General features: G+C 46.6%; 1 protein-coding gene across 3 annotated transcripts in view; it reads left to right on the top strand.

Moving 5' to 3' along the window:
• LOC144114153 (uncharacterized) overlaps nucleotides 1–17,924 on the top strand; it is a 104,128-nt gene that overhangs the window by 30,006 nt on the left and 56,198 nt on the right. The window contains exon 4 of one of the 3 annotated variants that reach the window (XR_013310959.1): nucleotides 9,350–9,507. The exons of 1 other annotated variant lie outside the window; for it this stretch is intronic. The gene's annotated coding sequence lies outside the window, so the exon portion shown is untranslated. Of the gene's footprint in view, nucleotides 1–4,395; nucleotides 4,482–9,349; nucleotides 9,508–17,924 lie in introns of those variants that run through there. One more of the 3 variants, XR_013310962.1, reaches the window with a different exon arrangement.

Genomic DNA, 17,924 nt, shown 5'->3' with positions numbered 1-17,924 from the left:
AGTGAGACGCGACAGCGTGTTGCAGCGTTCCCAAGGAGTGCACGGATCGCCTTTGGCCGTTCGGCGCGACACGTTGCACGTGGGGCAATTTAAGGAAACGACGCCTGTCTCACATATTTCGGTGGACGCCCGAGCGGGGCCGTAAGGGAAGGGAAATTAAATGAAAAGTGGTTTTAAGGAAAGGAAATGACGCCTGTCTCACAATTCTCCCTGGCACCTGTACCGCGCGGTTCAGGTGTCCACTGAGATAAGTCATTTTTCGCTCACGGCCAACGCCGCCGACGACACCTGCTTTTCTGCGACACGAGCTCCTTGACACTGTCGCGGTAAAAGGACAACACGAGATTCTGATAGTGGAGTCAGGCAATTAGCAGCAACTCTGCGGTGGCTCCGCGCCGGTAGCATTTATTTGCACGACAAGGGACCTTAGGCTAACGTTTTGCAGTAAAGACGCAGTGAATAAAATGAGTGAGGCTTTAATTTGCTTAGAATCTGTATTTAAATCTCAACACACCAAGAAAAACAAGAAGTACCCTCAGTTTTGCATTTAAGTTTGCTGTTCAGTCGCTGCTGCTCCCCGTGCGGGTATGCCCTGACAGCGGAAAAGCGTTGGCTAGGTGGCATGAGCTGCTGCCCAACTTGAAGGATTCAGCCTTATCAATTCATCCACAAAGTCATTCATCGGGAACATCACATCCAGAAAATGAAAAACAGCTGGGCCATATTCGGAGTACACGGGTTTGAACCCGACCGCGGCGGCCGCGTTTCGGTGAAGGCGAAACGCAAATCCGCCGGTGTGCTATGCGATGTCAGTGCATGTCAATGATCCCCAGGAGGTCGAAATTATTCCGGAGCCCTCCACAACGGCACCGCTTTCTTCCTTCCTTCTCCTAGTACCTCCTTTATCTCATCCCTTACGGCGCGGTTCAGGCGTCCGCCGATGTGTGAGACAGATACTGCGCCATTTCCTTTCCCCCAAAAACCAATTTCCAGTTTTCTGGGGACATATTACGTACCACAAGTTTGTAAACGTGACGTCAAAATCACTAAACAGTGTTTGACAGCCCTTCTGACGGATCAGGTAATCAGTCAGACAGCAGCAAGGCTCTACCACGGAAGCATTTATTTGTACAAGGGACCATATGCTAACGTTTTGTTGTGAAGCTGCCGCGAATAAAATTAGCATTCTTTTATTTTGTCAAAAACTGTTTCGAACTCAAAAAATAATGAAAACAAGAGTTCTCAGTTATGAAATTAAATTCGCTCTTGCAAGAACTTATGTTGCAGCGAAGGTGCGCTGACAGCGGCGTGAACATGTCATCTTAAAAAAGAAAAAAACAGCAGCGCAATGAATTAAAACAATAACTTTCTATTTGCTAAAAAAAGTGTGTTGAAAGCTTAAAAACCGGAAGGAAAATAGAGGCGCTCTCAGTTTTGCAATTAACTTTGCTGTAGGGTACATTTTCTTGCCATGAGGGCGCGCTGGTAGTCGTAATGCGAGAGCATGGCGACATGCAAAGAAACAGGTGATTCCACGACAAGTTTCTCCTTTTTTACGTGTCGACTAAAATCAAAGTATTGTGCCGAGGTCTTAAGCGTAGAAAAATTTGATTGAATGCAGTGAAGGCCGTAGGTGCGCAGGAATCAGCTCGCAAAGAGATTTTCGCACGAAATTCGACGAAGATGACTTGTTGAGGTAAGTTTGCTGGCGGTGGTCGCTCACTATCGATGATAAAACTGAGCGAATACGGCCGTGGGAAAGAACGAGGGCGAGGGAAACGGTCAGCTGCACAGTTTAAACCGTCTCGCTCGTCCTTGCTCTTTCATAACTCTACTAGTTGTTCTAATGCAGCGCACGTATGTGCAAGTGAATGAACAGTGTTGTAGATTCCCGAATATTTATTCCCTGTCTAAAGAATAAATTTCCTTGGCCGATAGGGAATCGGGATGAAATACTGTTATCATTTGAAATGGCAACACCACCAAAGAGGCGACGGATAGAGTGGTTGCTCACCGAATATCTCGAAGAGCATCCGCCCTTGGCACGGGCCTCGTCAGAGCTCTCGCCTGAGTACACGGCGGCTCGCAGGCGGGAGCTTTAGGAGGACATTGCCGCCGCCTTAAATACAAAGGGCCTGGCAGTCAAGTCGGCTGAACATTGGCGCCATTCGTGGCATGTACAGCAGCCCACAAGACTTAACACGAAAGACGGAAACCGTGTCTTCCACTGGAGTCAGTGCCGCGAAATGATAGTCACCGGGTGCGAGATAGTGCTGTCTGCACGTTCACGGCGGCTAGCGATAGCTTGGGGGGCAGCTTCGCTTTTTCGCCTCTGCCCGATCGCCGCGTAGACAGCACAGTCATAGGCACACCCTTTAGGGGGTCGTTTGTCTGCGTTTTGCTCGCTGAGATGGCCACGCACGCACAGGCAGAGCGTTGCAGTTTTCTTATCGCGGGAACCCGAAATGACGCGCTAAGCATCTGAAGCTCGCGCGCCTTGTGAGTTTGGTGCGAGAACCGCTGATCCAACAAAATAAATGTTTTGAGCAGTTTGGTGCCCTTACAAGTGCGCCCATATATGCGAGAATTTCACGCAGCGCACCACACTGCTCATAACATTTATTCTTTTAGACTGCAGCCTTTGGACCAGACTCGCAAGGCGCGCGAACAGAGGCAGCCTAGCTCGCAATTTCGGGTTCCTGCGATAAGAAAACTGCAACGCAGAGCGTGCGAGGGCACAGGCGATCGTCCACATGCGAAAAACAAAGCCAGCTGCTCACCAGCTATCGTCAGCCGCCGTAGTAAACATACCGAGAGCATTATCTCACAGCCGGTGACTATATATATATATAATATATATATATATATATATATATATATATATATATATATATATATATTATATATATATATATATATATATATATATTTGTGAAGGGAGCCAACAGTCACCGAAACCAAGGTGCATAGGGGAACGTTAAATTTTTTTTTTAATGTGTTATGCTTATCAGTAGGATAATAATTCTTAGATTAATAAAATGCTTAAAGAAAATACTTATATAGCAGAAAAAACAACCATGCCGCCGGTGGGATCCGAACCCACGACCTCCGAATAGAATATCGCGTCCGGTGCTCTTACCAACTGAGCTACGGCGACGGCTGTCCAATCTGCTGCTCTCGTGGGTATTTATGTTTACGGGGTGTAAGCGAGCCTTGAGAGTGTTCACCAGCGCCACCCTCGACCATAGCGGCGGACGTAGCACGTCCTGTAATACCGCGAGCGTGACGTAGAACGTCATCTAACGGCGAGGGCGGAAACTGTGCGAGAGCCCTCTTATGCTGCCTTTGACATTAAGACTGCCAGAACCGAGACCCTCGTTAAGCTATCAGCAGACAAGTTAAAGGAAATGAGGGGCCCGTTTGACAAATTTGTGAAGGGAGCCAACAGTCACCGAAACCAAGGTGCATAGGGGAACGTTAAATTTTTTTTTAATGTGTTATGCTTATCAGTAGGATAATAATTCTTAGATTAATAAATTGCTTAAAGAAAATTACTTATAAAGCAGCACAAATTTGTCAAACGGGCCCCTCATTTCCTTTAACTTATATATATATATATATATATATATATATATATATATATATATATATATATATATATATATATATATATATATATATATATATATATATATATATATATATATATATAGAGAGAGAGAGAGAGAGAGAGAGATGTACTGGTCGGGGGATGGGGGAAGAAAATAAGGGTTAGCTCTCTCTCTCTCTCTCTCTCTATATATATATATATATATATATATATATATATATATATAGAGAGAGAGAGAGAGAGAGATGTACTGGTCGGGGGATGGGGGAAGAAAATAAGAGTTAGCTCTGCCCGGTAATTGCCTCCATCGAAGAGGTCATCGCAACTGGGCTTTGCTCGTGGAGCTGGCAGCAGTTCAACAGTAGTGGCTTTCCCGCGGCGAGCGGAGTTGGCGTGGCTGCAAGCTGGCCAAGGGTAAGCCTGTCAACATTGTTCTGTGGAGGACCGCGTGAACGGTCCTGTCGCAGTGGCGCCGGTGGCGGCAGACTGCCGGCTGTGGGTGGCCAAGCCATTCAGCTTATCATCGGGCCAGTGAGCGTCAGGGGCGTCGCGGGATCTTATTTTGAGCAGCTTGTAGCGCCTCACCCCCCCCCCCCGTCTCCACCAGGTATGACCACTGTCGTTAGTCAACTGCTGTGACGTTACAGTCAGTTGCAAAGTTTGCAGCTTGGTGGTGATGAAGGATTCTTGACCGAACCTCAGGGCCATGTGCTGTAAGCAATGCAACCCTATGATGAACTTCGAGACATTCATGTTTTGACGTGAGGCACTGTGCCTTCTTGCAGGAGCAGCCCAGCCCACCTCTCTTCTCGTCAAGAGTTTCAGTGGTCAGCGAGCCAAGGAGAAGCTGCCTGCAGAGGGAGGCCAGTCTGCAGCTGGTAGGTGAACTGCATTTCAAACCATTTTATGTGTATGTCTTACAGCTTGTGTACACTGCTGATGACCTCATCTGCAGTTTTGCTAATTTTGGAAGGTGTAGTAGTGCGTAAACTCGAGATTGCAAATGCCGCCTCAGCTTCTTTACCTTCCTTTTCTGGTAGTGATTTTTCACCTTCAGCCATAGTACCGACTAACCACACATTTTAGTCGTACACATTTAACACTTTGCTGAAACTGTTTGCTAGGCAATTGTGTCTTGTGTAATGATTTCATGTAGACGACGCCAGTCAAACATCCTGGCTGGAGGAGACGGGGGAGACATCCGCTGAACTGCTGGTGGATGAGCTGCAGCAGCATCGGCAGTGTGCTGAAACAGCCAGTGAGGTGACCTGCCAGTATGCAGGCTCCGCATTACCCTCTTTTCAGGGTGCTTCTAATAAATAGCATTTACAGGAGCGCCATACAGTCACAGTTGTTTTACTATGTCCACAAAAGTTTCCTTCAGATCCGGCATATTGACAAGTAGTGCTGCTCCCCTCAGACGTTGCAGCAAACAGTTTGCTTATTCCACATCGTGCTGTGTCGCATGACAAGTGTACATTCAGTCTGTTTCCCCTCCAACAGGCACCCACCAGTAGCAGCCCATTGCACCACCCGCATCGGCAGTTCCAGGCCGTCCATTGCGGTTGAGGAAGTAGCAGGACAAGGAGGTGGGCAAGCTGCTTAGGGAGACAAGATGCAGAGCAGACCTCGCTAAGGCACGCAAGGGGCAGGATGCCGGATTTTCAGGCACGCCTCCTGGATGTATGGGCTTACAGGATGCGCCACATTGTGTGCAGCAGAAGCAGCTCCATGCAACTTAATGTTGCTGCGTCCACTGTTCTAAACCTGTGCTTAACCTCACCATGACCGTCTCTTGTGGGATGTGGCCCAGTATATTTCAGTAGGTCATCTATAACATGAAAGTGAAATGATCTTTGAATGTATTTGGAGCAAAGGTTTGCTATTGAACTTTCTTTTATGTGCAGCACCTCAACGAGGCTGCTCCAGACAGAAGGCGGCTATCAGCCACAATGTCAGACCTTGCAACAACAGTGCGGGACGCGAAAAGGGAATCGGCGAGCCTGCACGAGCAGCTCGTACTGGCCATCTCTTTCATGGTGGTGCTGCTGCAAAACCAATTACAGCTGCAATCAACATAAGTTTTTTTATTGTTTTTAACTCTTGTTTTCTGGCACACTTTTTTGCAGCCTTTTGCAAGACTCAGAAGGTGTGGTTTTCTCTTACGGTGCGTTTTTACCTTCTGCAAGAAGCAGAAGGTCTGTGATAATTTCTAGTCTGCCTCTGTGTATTTTTTAAATGGTGCCTCTTTACCTTCTGCAAGATACAGAAGGAGTGTGATATTCTCTAGTCAGTGTGTGACGCAGAAGGCGTGTAATATTCTCTAGTAAAGTTGTTTTTGCGTAATTTTAACGGTGCCTTTTTAAATTTTACAAGACGCAGATTTGTGATATCTAGTAAGTTTGTATCTGCTTTTTTCTGATTGTACTGTTTTACTTCTCCAAGGTGCAAAAGTGTTAATGGCCTAACCATTGAGTTGCTGCAACGGGACTTTTCATGCAGTATTGCCTGCATTGTTTTGTACGGCTCGGCATGACTGTGCTTCATGTTCTGCTGTTCAATGAACACCTCTACACGCATACCACCTAACTGATGTAACTGTGATGTTTACACGTCTCTATATATGTATGAGGACTCTTTGCTAATGCTGCATTCATTTCGAGCACTGCGACTTGCATTAAGTGCCATGCACTTAGTGATGCACCATTTGCATTGAAACTGATGCACTGTTCATCATATGCAGTGATAATGGCCATTTGTAATGTAATAGTAATACCTTTACTTTCCATCATAGTGATGGGGGAGCTAGGGAGAAAAAACTGGGCACTTGGCATGACGTGGCTCCCCCCCCCCCCTAACAATAATAAAAAAGTGAGAAAGAGGCACGAGCAGAACAGTGTAGCATGTGCAGAAAATAAAAGTGCACTCGACAACCCATTATAATCATATATTGTCAGCTCGAGATTCACAAACAAAAGTGAGGACATTTGCACGAAACATGCGCAGAAATTTGGTTCTTCAAAAAAGTGGCCACCATTTATGCAAGAAAAAAAAGATAAAGAAACAAAAAAGGACCCATTTTGTTCCCACTAGCCGCAGAATAGTGAGACAAAGTGAAAGTTCAAATCTTTGAACACCCATGTCGAACTTTTGCACTCTGGTGGTAGTGGTTTTATTAAAAATAATAGTAAAAAGGAAGGAAAAGATTTTTTAGCCCCGGCATCTGCCATCGATACTGAAGCACCTGAGCTGGGGCAGCGGAAATAAAGGACAGCAGGCAGAATGGAGAAATGAAATGAAAGAGGTGAGGGGACAGGAATAGAGGACAGGGGGAGAAGTAAAATGTACAAACTTTTTACACAATAAGTAATGTGTCCAGGTTGTGCGCGGGATTAGTTAATTTAAGAGGAATTAAATCACACACGCGCACAGCACTGTGTAGGTTACAACTGGAGTGGGGCGTCCAGTTATTAATCGTTCAAGGTAGAACTCGCGGAGCGTTCGGTCACTGCGTGTAACTACCTGACGGAGAACAGACGGGACGCGTTTCGGTGGAGGCAGAAACGCAAATCCGCCCGCGTGCTATGCGATGTCAGTACATATCAATGATCCGCAGGTGGTCGAAATTATTCCGGAGCCCTCCACTACGGCACCGCTTTCTTCCTTTCTTCTCTTAGTACCTCATTTATCTCATCCCTTACGGCGCGGTTCAGGCGTCCGCCGATGTGTGAGACCGATACTGCGCCATTTACTTTCCCGCAAAACCGATTTCTAATTTTCTGGGGTTTTATGGAGGAAAAACGCGAAGGCGCCCGTGTGCTGTGCGATGTCAGTGCACGTTAAAGATCCCCAGGTGGTCGAAATTATTCCGGAGCCCTCCACTACGGCACCTCTCTCTTCCTTTCTTCTTTCGCTCCCTCCTTTATCCCTTCCCTTGCGGCGCGGTTCAGGTGTCCAACGATATATGAGACAGATACTGCGCCATTTCCTTTCCCCAAAAACCAATTATATTATATATAATTTTCTGGGGCCATATTACGCACCACAAGTTTGTAAGCGTGACGTCAAAATCACTAAACAGTGTTTGAGAGCACTTCTTACGGATCAAGTAATCAGACACCAGCCAGGCTCCACCCCAGAAGCATTTAATTGTACAAGGGGCCATATGCTAACGTTTTGTTGTGAAGCTGTCGCGAATAAAATTAGAAATCTATTATTTAGTCAAAAAACTGTTTCGACCTGAAAAATACTAATGAAAACAAGAAGCGTTCTCAGTTTTGAAATTAAATTCGCTCTTGCAAGAACTTTTGTTGCGGCGAAGGTGCGCTGACAGCGGAGTGAACATGTCATCTTAAAAAGGGAAAAAAAAACAGCAGCGCAATGAATTAAAACAATAACGTTCTATTTTGCTAAAAAAGTGTGTTGCAAACTTAAAAACAGGACGGAAAATGAGAGGAGCTCTCAGTTTTGCAATTAAATTTGCTGTAGGGTACATTTTGTTGCCATGAGGGCGCGCTGGTAGTGGTAAATGCGCCTGACGTCTCTGCGCTTCATTCGCATCGCTAACAACCATCGTGTTGCCGAAACCACAAGGCGATAAGCATTCTGAAACATCGAGAGCTTTGCAAGCCAAAGACTCTGAGAAAGACGAACAAGAAGCAAGAGGGAAGCCGCCATCTCGACTTCCGAAACGATCTGCCTGCTTTCACGAAGAAAAGTTTGTGACGCCGAAAGGAAGGCACTGTCGTTGCTGCTTTGCAAGGAATGCCTTTGGAGTGAATATATTCACCCACTATTCATAACTAGCTGACACTTGAGGTGAATTGCAATTGTAAGTGAAAAGCGTATTAACCTGTGATAGCAGAAAACGATTAGTAATACAATTGGTTTTGAGATGTGATTTTACTGTGTTGGAATATATAGTCAATTTAACAGTACACCTAATGATGCATGAATCCTGCGCTTTCACCCTGTAAGAATTTTCAAGGAAAATCTCGGGAAAAGATCTACTTCATGTTATTGGGACAACAGGAAGAGTGAAACGAACGGTGTCGTAGCACTTAGTAATTAACCGCTGGCAGTTGCTGTGTTAATGGAGCATAGTTATTTTTTTTCATCAAACCAACCTGCGCGCTAATACAGAGAGCAGTACACAATGAGATGATGAAAACAATTTAATTGCAACTGAAATTCATGGGCGGTCCTCTTATTGCAGGAATTCGATTGGACTTGAGGTAGCGTAATTCAATGATGCAATTAAAATCCAAGCTTTCCTTTCTTTTCTTTTATGCTGCAAGTACATTCCGTTAAGCTCGACGCGTCGGTAGCACGCAGCTGAACTTTGCATAACAACGCTCCTTTCGCACCAGCAAGCTGAGCCGCCGCTGTGGCAGAGTGGTTATGGCGCTCGGCTGCTGGCCCGAAAGACGCGGGTTCGATCCCTGCCGCGGAGGTCGAATTTCGATGGAGGCGAAATTCTAAGAGGCCCGTGTACTGTGCGATGTCCGTGCACGTTAAAGAACCTCAGGTGGTCGAAATTTCCGGAGCCCTTCACTACGGCGTCTCTCATATCCTGAGTCGCTTTGAGACGTTAAACCCCCATAAACCAAACAAACCAAGCTCCAGCAAGCTGAGTGCGTGGCTCCTAATTTATCTCAGTCAAACGCCTTTGCGTGCGCCACACCTTTCGAAGTTATTTACCCCGTTTTGTGGGCATTCTTTTTTTTTTTAACGGCTCAGGTGCAGCACCCGGAAAGGCAGAGCCAAGTGCCCGGACGGAGCCATGCCAAGCAAGAGAGCGGATTATTCGCGCAACGCCTCGGAGCGTGCTCAAGACGCCTGCTAAGAAACTTGATTCGAAAATCCTCAATTTCATGACATCCTTACCGAAAGGGCGCGTCGCCACAGTTTTGAAGGGAATAGTGGTGTATCGTAGCCGCTGGGATCCACGCCCGAAATTCGGTGTCGACGCACGCATTTTAAAGCTTTGTAGGGGATAGTTGGTTGTACATACTGAGACTGGGGAGCACTACAATCAAGACAAGGGGACAACACCACATAAGAACACCACGAGATACGAGTGCTCGTGTCTCGTGGTGTTCTTAGAGGTGTTGTCCCCTTTACTTGACTGTAGCGCTCCCCAGTCTCAGCACGCATTTTACTCTGGAAATCGACCGGGGATGCATGGCGACGCATGCATTTCGTTTTGTGGCCTTTGCTAACTTACGAAAGCTCAGTTTTCACCGAGTTTGGTGTCTCTGTTATTAGAAGGCGGTACTCGTTAGGGGACAGGAAAAGAGCAAGTGGGTCAGCTGACAAACGAGAGTTAATGACCTCCTTTTAAGCAAAGTTAAACGGAAAATCAACAACGAGGAATGACATCGTAAAGCTAGAGCATCAGCCTGGCATACAAGAGGAGCGAGGTTCGAATCCTGGTGCCACGCAGTTCTCCGCCGGATATATAAAAAAATTCGTCTTTTGATGGAATTGTATAACCAGGCCCGAGGTTTGGCCTGATCCTGGTGCCAAAGACGACGATGCATTCCCTCAGCAGAAAAATATTTGGCTACCCTGGTGCCGGACGGTACGCAGGTTACGATAGAAAAATTGGTCACACTTAATAAGCAGTGCCTCATGACCTCGAGCGTACCCGTATCTTGAAAGAGCGCTAATATAATTTTAATCTATAAGAAAAGGGACATCAAGAAGTTGAAAACTTACAGACCGATCAGCTTTCTGTCCGTTGGCTGCGAGGTACTTGGTAAGATAATCGCCAATAGAACCACGGCAACGTTAAACTTCAATCAACCGAGACACCAGGCTGGCTTTCGTACAGGCTACTCGACAATAGACCACGTCCACACCACCAATCAGGTGACAGAGAAATGCGTAGAATTTAACCAACCCCTATATGCAGCCTTCACAGATCACAAGGAAACAATTGACTCAGCCAAGCAATTGGCAGTCATGCCGGCATTACTAAATCAGGGTGTAGATGGGCCTGGTATAAACATTCTAAAAGATATCAATAGGTCTGCAAAGCCATCATAAACCTCCATAAAAAGTAATAAAATCCCAATCAGGAAAGGTGCCAGACAGCGAGATATCTACCGCCTGTTTACACGAGGTATTCAGATACCTGCATTTCGAACAGTTGATGACAAGAGCAAATGGAGAATACCTTTGAAATCTGCAACTCGCTGATGGCATTGCCTTCCTATTTATCCCAGCGGGGAATTGCAAAAATTGATCAATGAGCTAGACAGGGAAAACAAAACGGTGAGTAGAAAAATCGTAATGCAGAAATATGTTTAACAGTCCCTGAAATGGAACAGCATTTTTAAATATGTAGCGAGGCGCTGGAAGTTGCAAGGGAATATGTCTATTTAGGGCAGGTAGAGACCGCAGATCCGGACCACAACAATGAAATAACTACAAAGATAAGGCTGGAGTGCAGTGAATTGGCAGGTACTCGCAGATCATGAAAGTCAGTTTACCAAGATCCCTCAGGAGAGAAGTATATAGCAGCTATATCTTTCCTGTAGTCACCTATTAGGCAGGAACATGGAGGATAACGAAAAGGGTTCAAATTAAATTGACAACGCAGCGAGCAATGAAAAGGGGAAATGATAGGTGTAACGTCCAGATATAGGAAGAGAACAGAGTGTGTGAGGGAACAAAGGCGGGTTAATGACATCCTAGTCGAAATCAAGAGGAAGAAATGGACTTGGGCAAGGCATGTAATGCGAAGGCAAGATAACCGATGGTTCTTAGGGTAAAAGACTGTATTCCAAGGGAAGAGAAGCGCAGCAGGGGACGGATGAGGTTAGGAAGTTCGCGAGGGCAGAAGGGCCGCCGCAGGCACAGGCGCGGGTTAAATGGAAGGATATGGGAGAGGCCTTTGCCCTGCAGTGGGTGCAGTTTGGCTCATGATTATAATGGTGACCCTAATGATGCAGGCCAACATTTCTTTGTCCACAGTGCGCCTTTAAGGTATGGATTACTTAGCTTTGATAATTTGGTTGTTGGTTTATGGTTTGTTAGGGTCGAACGTCCCAAAGCGACTCAGGCTATGAGGAACGCCGTAGTGAAGAACTCCAGAAATTTCCGCCAGCTGGGCTTCTTTATCGTGCACTGTCATCGCACAGCTCCCGGGCCTCTAGAATTTCGCCTCCATCGAAATTCGACCGCCGCAGCCGGGATCGAACCACGTCTTTTGAGTCAGCAGCCGAGCGCCATAACCACTGAGCCACCGCGGCGTCTATTTTGGTTGCTGGGTTTTTGCGTTAGATGAGCAATGTGTCAGCTGGTCGGGATGCGTCACTCTAGCGCCTTTGCAGCGATTGGCGATTTTCACGACACAGATAGGCGCCACATTCGATTCAACATAGAGATGCCACAGAGGACTCCCTCCGGGGTCAGCCCGCACAGCATCGCGATTTTTTTTTTTAATTTTGGGATGAGCTGGCCCTTGTTTGTCACGGTGGCACCATTGTGCAGTCCAAACAGTCTTTTCTCAGCGGTATCAAGGAATACACCGGTTACAAGGAAGAGACCGCTGTCAGGTGTTTGAAATTGGTGGTCCACGGGCGCTTTAAAGCAAGCGGGAGCCTTTCGCGCTTCGCCTCCACGCAAACGCGGCCGCCGCGTTTTTGTTGTTGGCCTCTGGAGGAATGGCACACACGCACAATGGGGGATTGGCCAGGGTGCCTTGCACATTCAAACATTAGGAACAGTTAAGTTTGACGTAGATTAAATTTTGTTGTAGTGGAAAAACTTCAGGCAATCGTACCTATTAAAGGAATCTCCCTGGCGCAGTGAAGAAATTATGAAGATAATCGTGCACTGGTTTTAGGACATATCCCCTGGCGTGAGCCCCAGACGAGAAAAGGACCGGATTAGAAAGAGGGAGGTTCTAATCGAGCGAAGGGAATCCACAAAAGAACTCTACGCAGAGAAGCAAACCACCGACTGCAGGAGAAAAAGAGATAAAGTACGTGATCACTTGATCGGCACAAACAAAGATTCAATCGTGGTATTCTGCACAGCAAGGGGGTCATAGGTGCCTCGCATTGCCTTGAACTGCATAAGCGGACACTCTAAAGAAAAGCCAAATGCTGAAAATCTGCTGTAGCAAGGAGAGGTTCATGACTCAAGGAGTGAAGTTGCAGGAACCGTTGAAATCGAGCTATTGTCAACTGAACAGTGTCAGGAATCAGAGGTACCACAAGTCCCCAAAGGGTAGTGTTTGCTAAAACTAAGTCATAACATTAGCATCAATGCCGCAATGGCCGGTACCCACTGAAAACGCAATTCTTTGATATGTGGTGGAATGAAAAATGTTAGGAACGGCTCAGGACAGAAAGGCTGTGAGCTAGAATTATGACCTGATTTACATTGCAAGGCATCTCTTGAAAGGCCAAGTGAGCCCAGAAGTCGCTGTTAATCGCTCCGAGGAAACAGTGGGCGGGAAATCCAAAGTCTCTGTTCTCGCCTTCGACCTATCCACTCAATTAGAAATAAATACTCATAGTTGAAGTAGGGCAGCGTAAATTAATTTTATGAGGACGAGAAAAGACATAAAGGCTCAGCTTTTTCGTTAAAAATTCAAGCGACCGTGGCCCACCGATAAGTCAGACAGTTACTGCGCCTTTCATTTCCTCGAAAGCAATGTTCATTTTTAATTTGTCTAAGAGGTTTTTATCAATGACTTCGGGGATGAAGGCAATTCTGGACGGGTGAATGATAAAAACTAAAATATCAGGTAAGCAAGACCGAGCGGTTATCAATTCGTCATGCTGCTTCGCACAAAACGAGACGGAAGCCGTGGCCAGTCAATTTTGCTTGAGTTGTAACTGATAAAGCTGTTCCCTTGTTTCTTGTCTCGTCCTCATAAATTTCATTTACCGTGTCCTAATTTAAATATGAATTTTTTTTGTCGGCAAAGGAAGAAAGCGAGAACAGTGACATCGCCTTTTAGGAGCGATTAAGCGCGACTTCTGGTTTGTATGGCAGCGAACAGAAGACGCGGAATCAATGTAGTGTCACTGTGATAAAATAATTTCCGTTGTATAGTAATCGATTCTTATCATTCGCCCGTCTGTCTGACTGATTAGAGCAATAGCGGTGTCATGCAGCAATAACGAAGTGCAAAAAATCGCACCTTAACACCATTATTACGATTAGGACGTGCGAAAGCATTTGGTTTCGAATTCTCTTGACTATTGCCAACACATTGTCTTAAAATATTCTTCGAATTCTCTTGACTCTTGCCAAGACATTGCCTTACATTGACCTCGAAAACAATTTCCTTTAAATTTTCCTACCAAGTGAACGTCCCCGAGACGACGGCGTGCAATTCTCAGAGCGATGGCGTGTTAAGGGTACAACAGGGAGTGTGGTTGACTGCGGCGATAGCACAATGCTCTAGTGCAATGGAAATCGAAGCCGTACTGTGCAAACCGCCGCGGGTTCGAGACCCAGACACGGCATGATTTACTTTATTACCGCAGGTTTTCCAAGATCAACCTCAAGGTCATACAAGCCACAATTTTCGGGGCTAAGTTCGACCGTGTGGAGCAGTACGTTCGCACAAAAACTGGGGGACACTTCAGCTCCACCGTAAGGGCATGACGCGATAGCAATAGTGCATTTAGTCCCCGTATGGGGAATTTGAGCTGAAGTTTGCGGTGCCGATTGCGGCGCCATAACAGATGGCCTAGCGATAAGAGCAAGCACTTTTGGGTAGTACTATTAGTACTTCTCCGCGCCACCTTCAGGCGCTTATTGGCGTGAGCCTCCGCGCTCTGTCGACTGCGTAAGTGCCGTGCGTCAGCTATCTGGGCTACGCAGAGAGAAGCTAGGCAATGAATGCTGTCAGCCAAACGCGAATATCTAATCGCGCAGAGTGTGTTCTCGCGTTTGCGCTGGCCTAAGCGGCTGACAAAAGCAGTTTTGAGTCACCGAATGGAACAATTGCAGTGCCACCTTGGCAGCGCAGGTTCTCCATATGCGGAATAGGTCGTTTTCAATCTCTCGCCACCAATCATTAATTGAACTGCCAACTGCCACGGTGGCTAGTTGTGATAACGTCACAATGTCAAGTGATATAAGTGCTCCATCTGCCTCCTAGATTCCTCCTGAGAATTTTTCGTGGGTTGTTCGCTCACGGACGACGATGACCACGGTTTTCTGCAACAAAGGTACCGTAACGCCGTCACGTTAAAAGAATTAGAATTCGCATAACATCATCACATCACCTATACCCTTCTTTACGCAAATAAAAATTTAATATCAAAATACCTAATAACCCTGCCATTGCTGAAACAGTCGCGCACAAGACTGTTCGCGCTCGAAATTAACCCGATAGCCGCGTATGTTCAGTTTAGTTTAGTTTAGTTTATGGGGTTTAACGTCCCAAAGCGACTCAGGCTATGAGAGACGCCGTAGTGAAGGGCTCCTGAAATTTCGACCACCTGGGGTTCTTTGACGTGCGCTGACATCGCACAGTACACGGGCCTCTAGAATTTCGCCCCCATCGAAATTCGACCGTCGCGGCAAGGATCGAACCCGCGTCTTTCGGGACGTCAGCCGAGCGCCCTAACAGCTCAGCCACCGCGGCGGTCCGCGTATGTTCAGGAATGGTTGTTGGCCAATAACGCCTCGTATTAAGTAGATTAATACATTAAGTAGAATCATCGTTCTGAAACCAGTTCGAGCGGCCGCGGCGGCTTCAGCGGCCAGACGGACGAGGTTCCAAGTTGGAAATTTTTTTGCCGCACCTACTTACGTTTAGCCGTGTTAAACATTGGCTTAATTTTTTTTTCTCGATCGGGAGACCACCTTGTGCACGCGCAGCTTAGCGAAGGCAGCTAAAGGTTAAAAGCAGTACGATACACTGCATTAAGGTGGGATAGTTGGTTCGGAAACATCATTAAATACGCAGCTTGATCCTAGACACACAGTTTAAAGAAAAGGAATGAAACATGACACATGGCACAGAGCAACAAGTTCTATTTCAGTGGCAACATGTGTAACAGTTTATATGAGAAAAAACAAGAACACAAACAAGCATACTCTTCGAAGTGTACGCTAGATTTGGTTTTCTTTCCTTCTGTAAATTGGCAGAGGGTGTGTATATATAGACAGTTTGTCTGAACAAAAACTTTGTCCCTTCACTTCATCTAGTGAGGTTAACATTCTAGCCCTGCGATTAACACGAGACTACGATGAACCCGATGCAAGTATAACAGCATATTTTGCCAAGTGTAACCTGCAAGCATCCCAGGGGCGCATACATCTGCCGTCGCACAACGAAGCAGACAAAAGCGACGAAAGACTCTACGTACAATGGTGGGCTACCACAACGAATGAAAGTTCCTTCCCGCGCTTACCGCAGTTGCGATAAGCCCCTTCGCCGAATGCTACTTGATTATAACGAAGGCTGGACCCGGGAACTCCGAACACGACCGCGGCGGCTGCATTTCGATGAGTGCGAAACGCTAAGGCGCCCGTGCGCTGTGCGTTGTCAGAGCACGTTGAAGATCTCCAGGTGGTCGCAATTATTCCGGAGCCGTCCACTACGGCACCTCTTTGTTTTTTTTTCTTCCCTCCTTTCTACCTTTCCTTACGGACCGACTCAGGTGTCCGCCGATATGTGGCACAGATACTGGGCCATTTCCTTTGCTCAAAATTTCAATTTTCACTTGGACACCAACGCCACGTACATGAAAGCGAGAATGAGGTCTCCACTGACCCACGGAGCCGGTTGTGCGCCTTTCATTTCGTGAAAATGAATGGCCTTTGTCAAGTTGTCAATGCCAAAAAACTCTATGCACGACGTCGGCTCACTTCTTCAGTTTGGTATTAGAGGAAAGAAAATGGCACAGTAACCGTCTCACATATCTCGGTGAACACCCCAACCGCGCTGTAAAGGAACGGATAAAGGAAGGAGGGAAAGAAGAAAAAGAAAACTGAAAGTTCGATTTCGAGGAAAGGTGCAGCGGCGGAACACCTGTGGCTCGGTGCTACTGGTGGCGCATGCGCAGTAGTGACTAGGGAGCGATGGATTGAGAAATATCAGCGGCCAGGCGCGTTGTGACGTCATGTGCCTCCTCGGAGCACCGCCATGGCGAAATCGACAGTTCGCGGCCAGTAAAGCTTTCGCTTTAAAAATAGCAACTGCAAAAGCCTGCTTTGATTGCGTTCCGCACACTGGATAGGCAGCGCGCCCTCCCTGCGACCCTGGGAGGTGGCATGCAGTTAATGGTTGATCGCGAGAGGTTGATCACCAAATGAACGCTGCGGCCTAGCTCTTGCTGCAGTATCGCATCTCAGCCACAACGCTGTCAGTGCTAATTCAGTCAGGCCTCATCTCTCTCTCACCACCGGCACATGTATCAAAGCACGAATGAGGCGGCAGCATATCCAGGGAGCCAGTCATACGCCCTTTGCTCAAAGCCGTTACCGCCTAGAACATTGTCAACGCTGACGCCAATGAACACAGTGAACGCCGACATCTTTCGCTTTGAATATCCTGGATTAGCTGAGCAAATCCACATTAATTTTTTTAACCTAAACTTCGTGCAAGCTCGTGCAGGCCAGTGGAGGTGGGGCTACAGCTATGACGTGAGTCGCTGCACTCGTCTGCACGAGCGTCAGCCAATAGCGTGATACGGAGCACCGTTTTCCTCGGGAACAGACGACAACCTCTGAATTTTTGTGTCGTCATAGTTTATTATGAGATGAAATGAAGAAATATATACTGCAATACGTTTTCACGTTGTGTTCATTACGGTACAGAAATAATAATAATAATAATAATAATAATAATAATAATAATAATAATAATAATAATAATAATAATAATAATAATAATAATAATAATAATCGGCTTTGGGGGAAAGGAAATGGCGCAGTATCTGTCTCATATATCGTTGGACACCTGAACCGCGCCGCAAGGGAAGGGATAAAGGAGGGAGTGAAAGAAGAGAGGAAGAGAGAAGTGCCGTAGTGGAGTGCTGAGGAATAATTTCCACCACCTGGGGACCTTTAATGTGCACTGACATCGCACAGCACACGGGCGCCTTAGCGTTTTTCCTCCATAAAAAGGCAGCCGCCGCGGTCGGGTTCGAACCCGGAAACTCTGGACCAGTAGTCGAGCGCCTTAACCACTGAGCCGCCGCGGCGAGTCGGTAGGGAAATGTAATGGTCGTTTTTGTTTCTCCTCAAATGGACCGCAACACACAAACTTGTATCGTCTGCTCTGCAGCTGTCGCTACTTGCACAGTAAGTTCATCGTCGGATGAAGGGCCGA

The sequence above is a fragment of the Amblyomma americanum genome, chromosome 1 (assembly GCF_052857255.1).
Source record: "Amblyomma americanum isolate KBUSLIRL-KWMA chromosome 1, ASM5285725v1, whole genome shotgun sequence".
NCBI classification, from domain to species: Eukaryota; Metazoa; Arthropoda; class Arachnida; order Ixodida; family Ixodidae; genus Amblyomma; species Amblyomma americanum.
The sequence above is the reverse complement of the archived record's forward strand: the minus strand, read 5'-3'. Positions and strand labels throughout refer to the sequence as shown.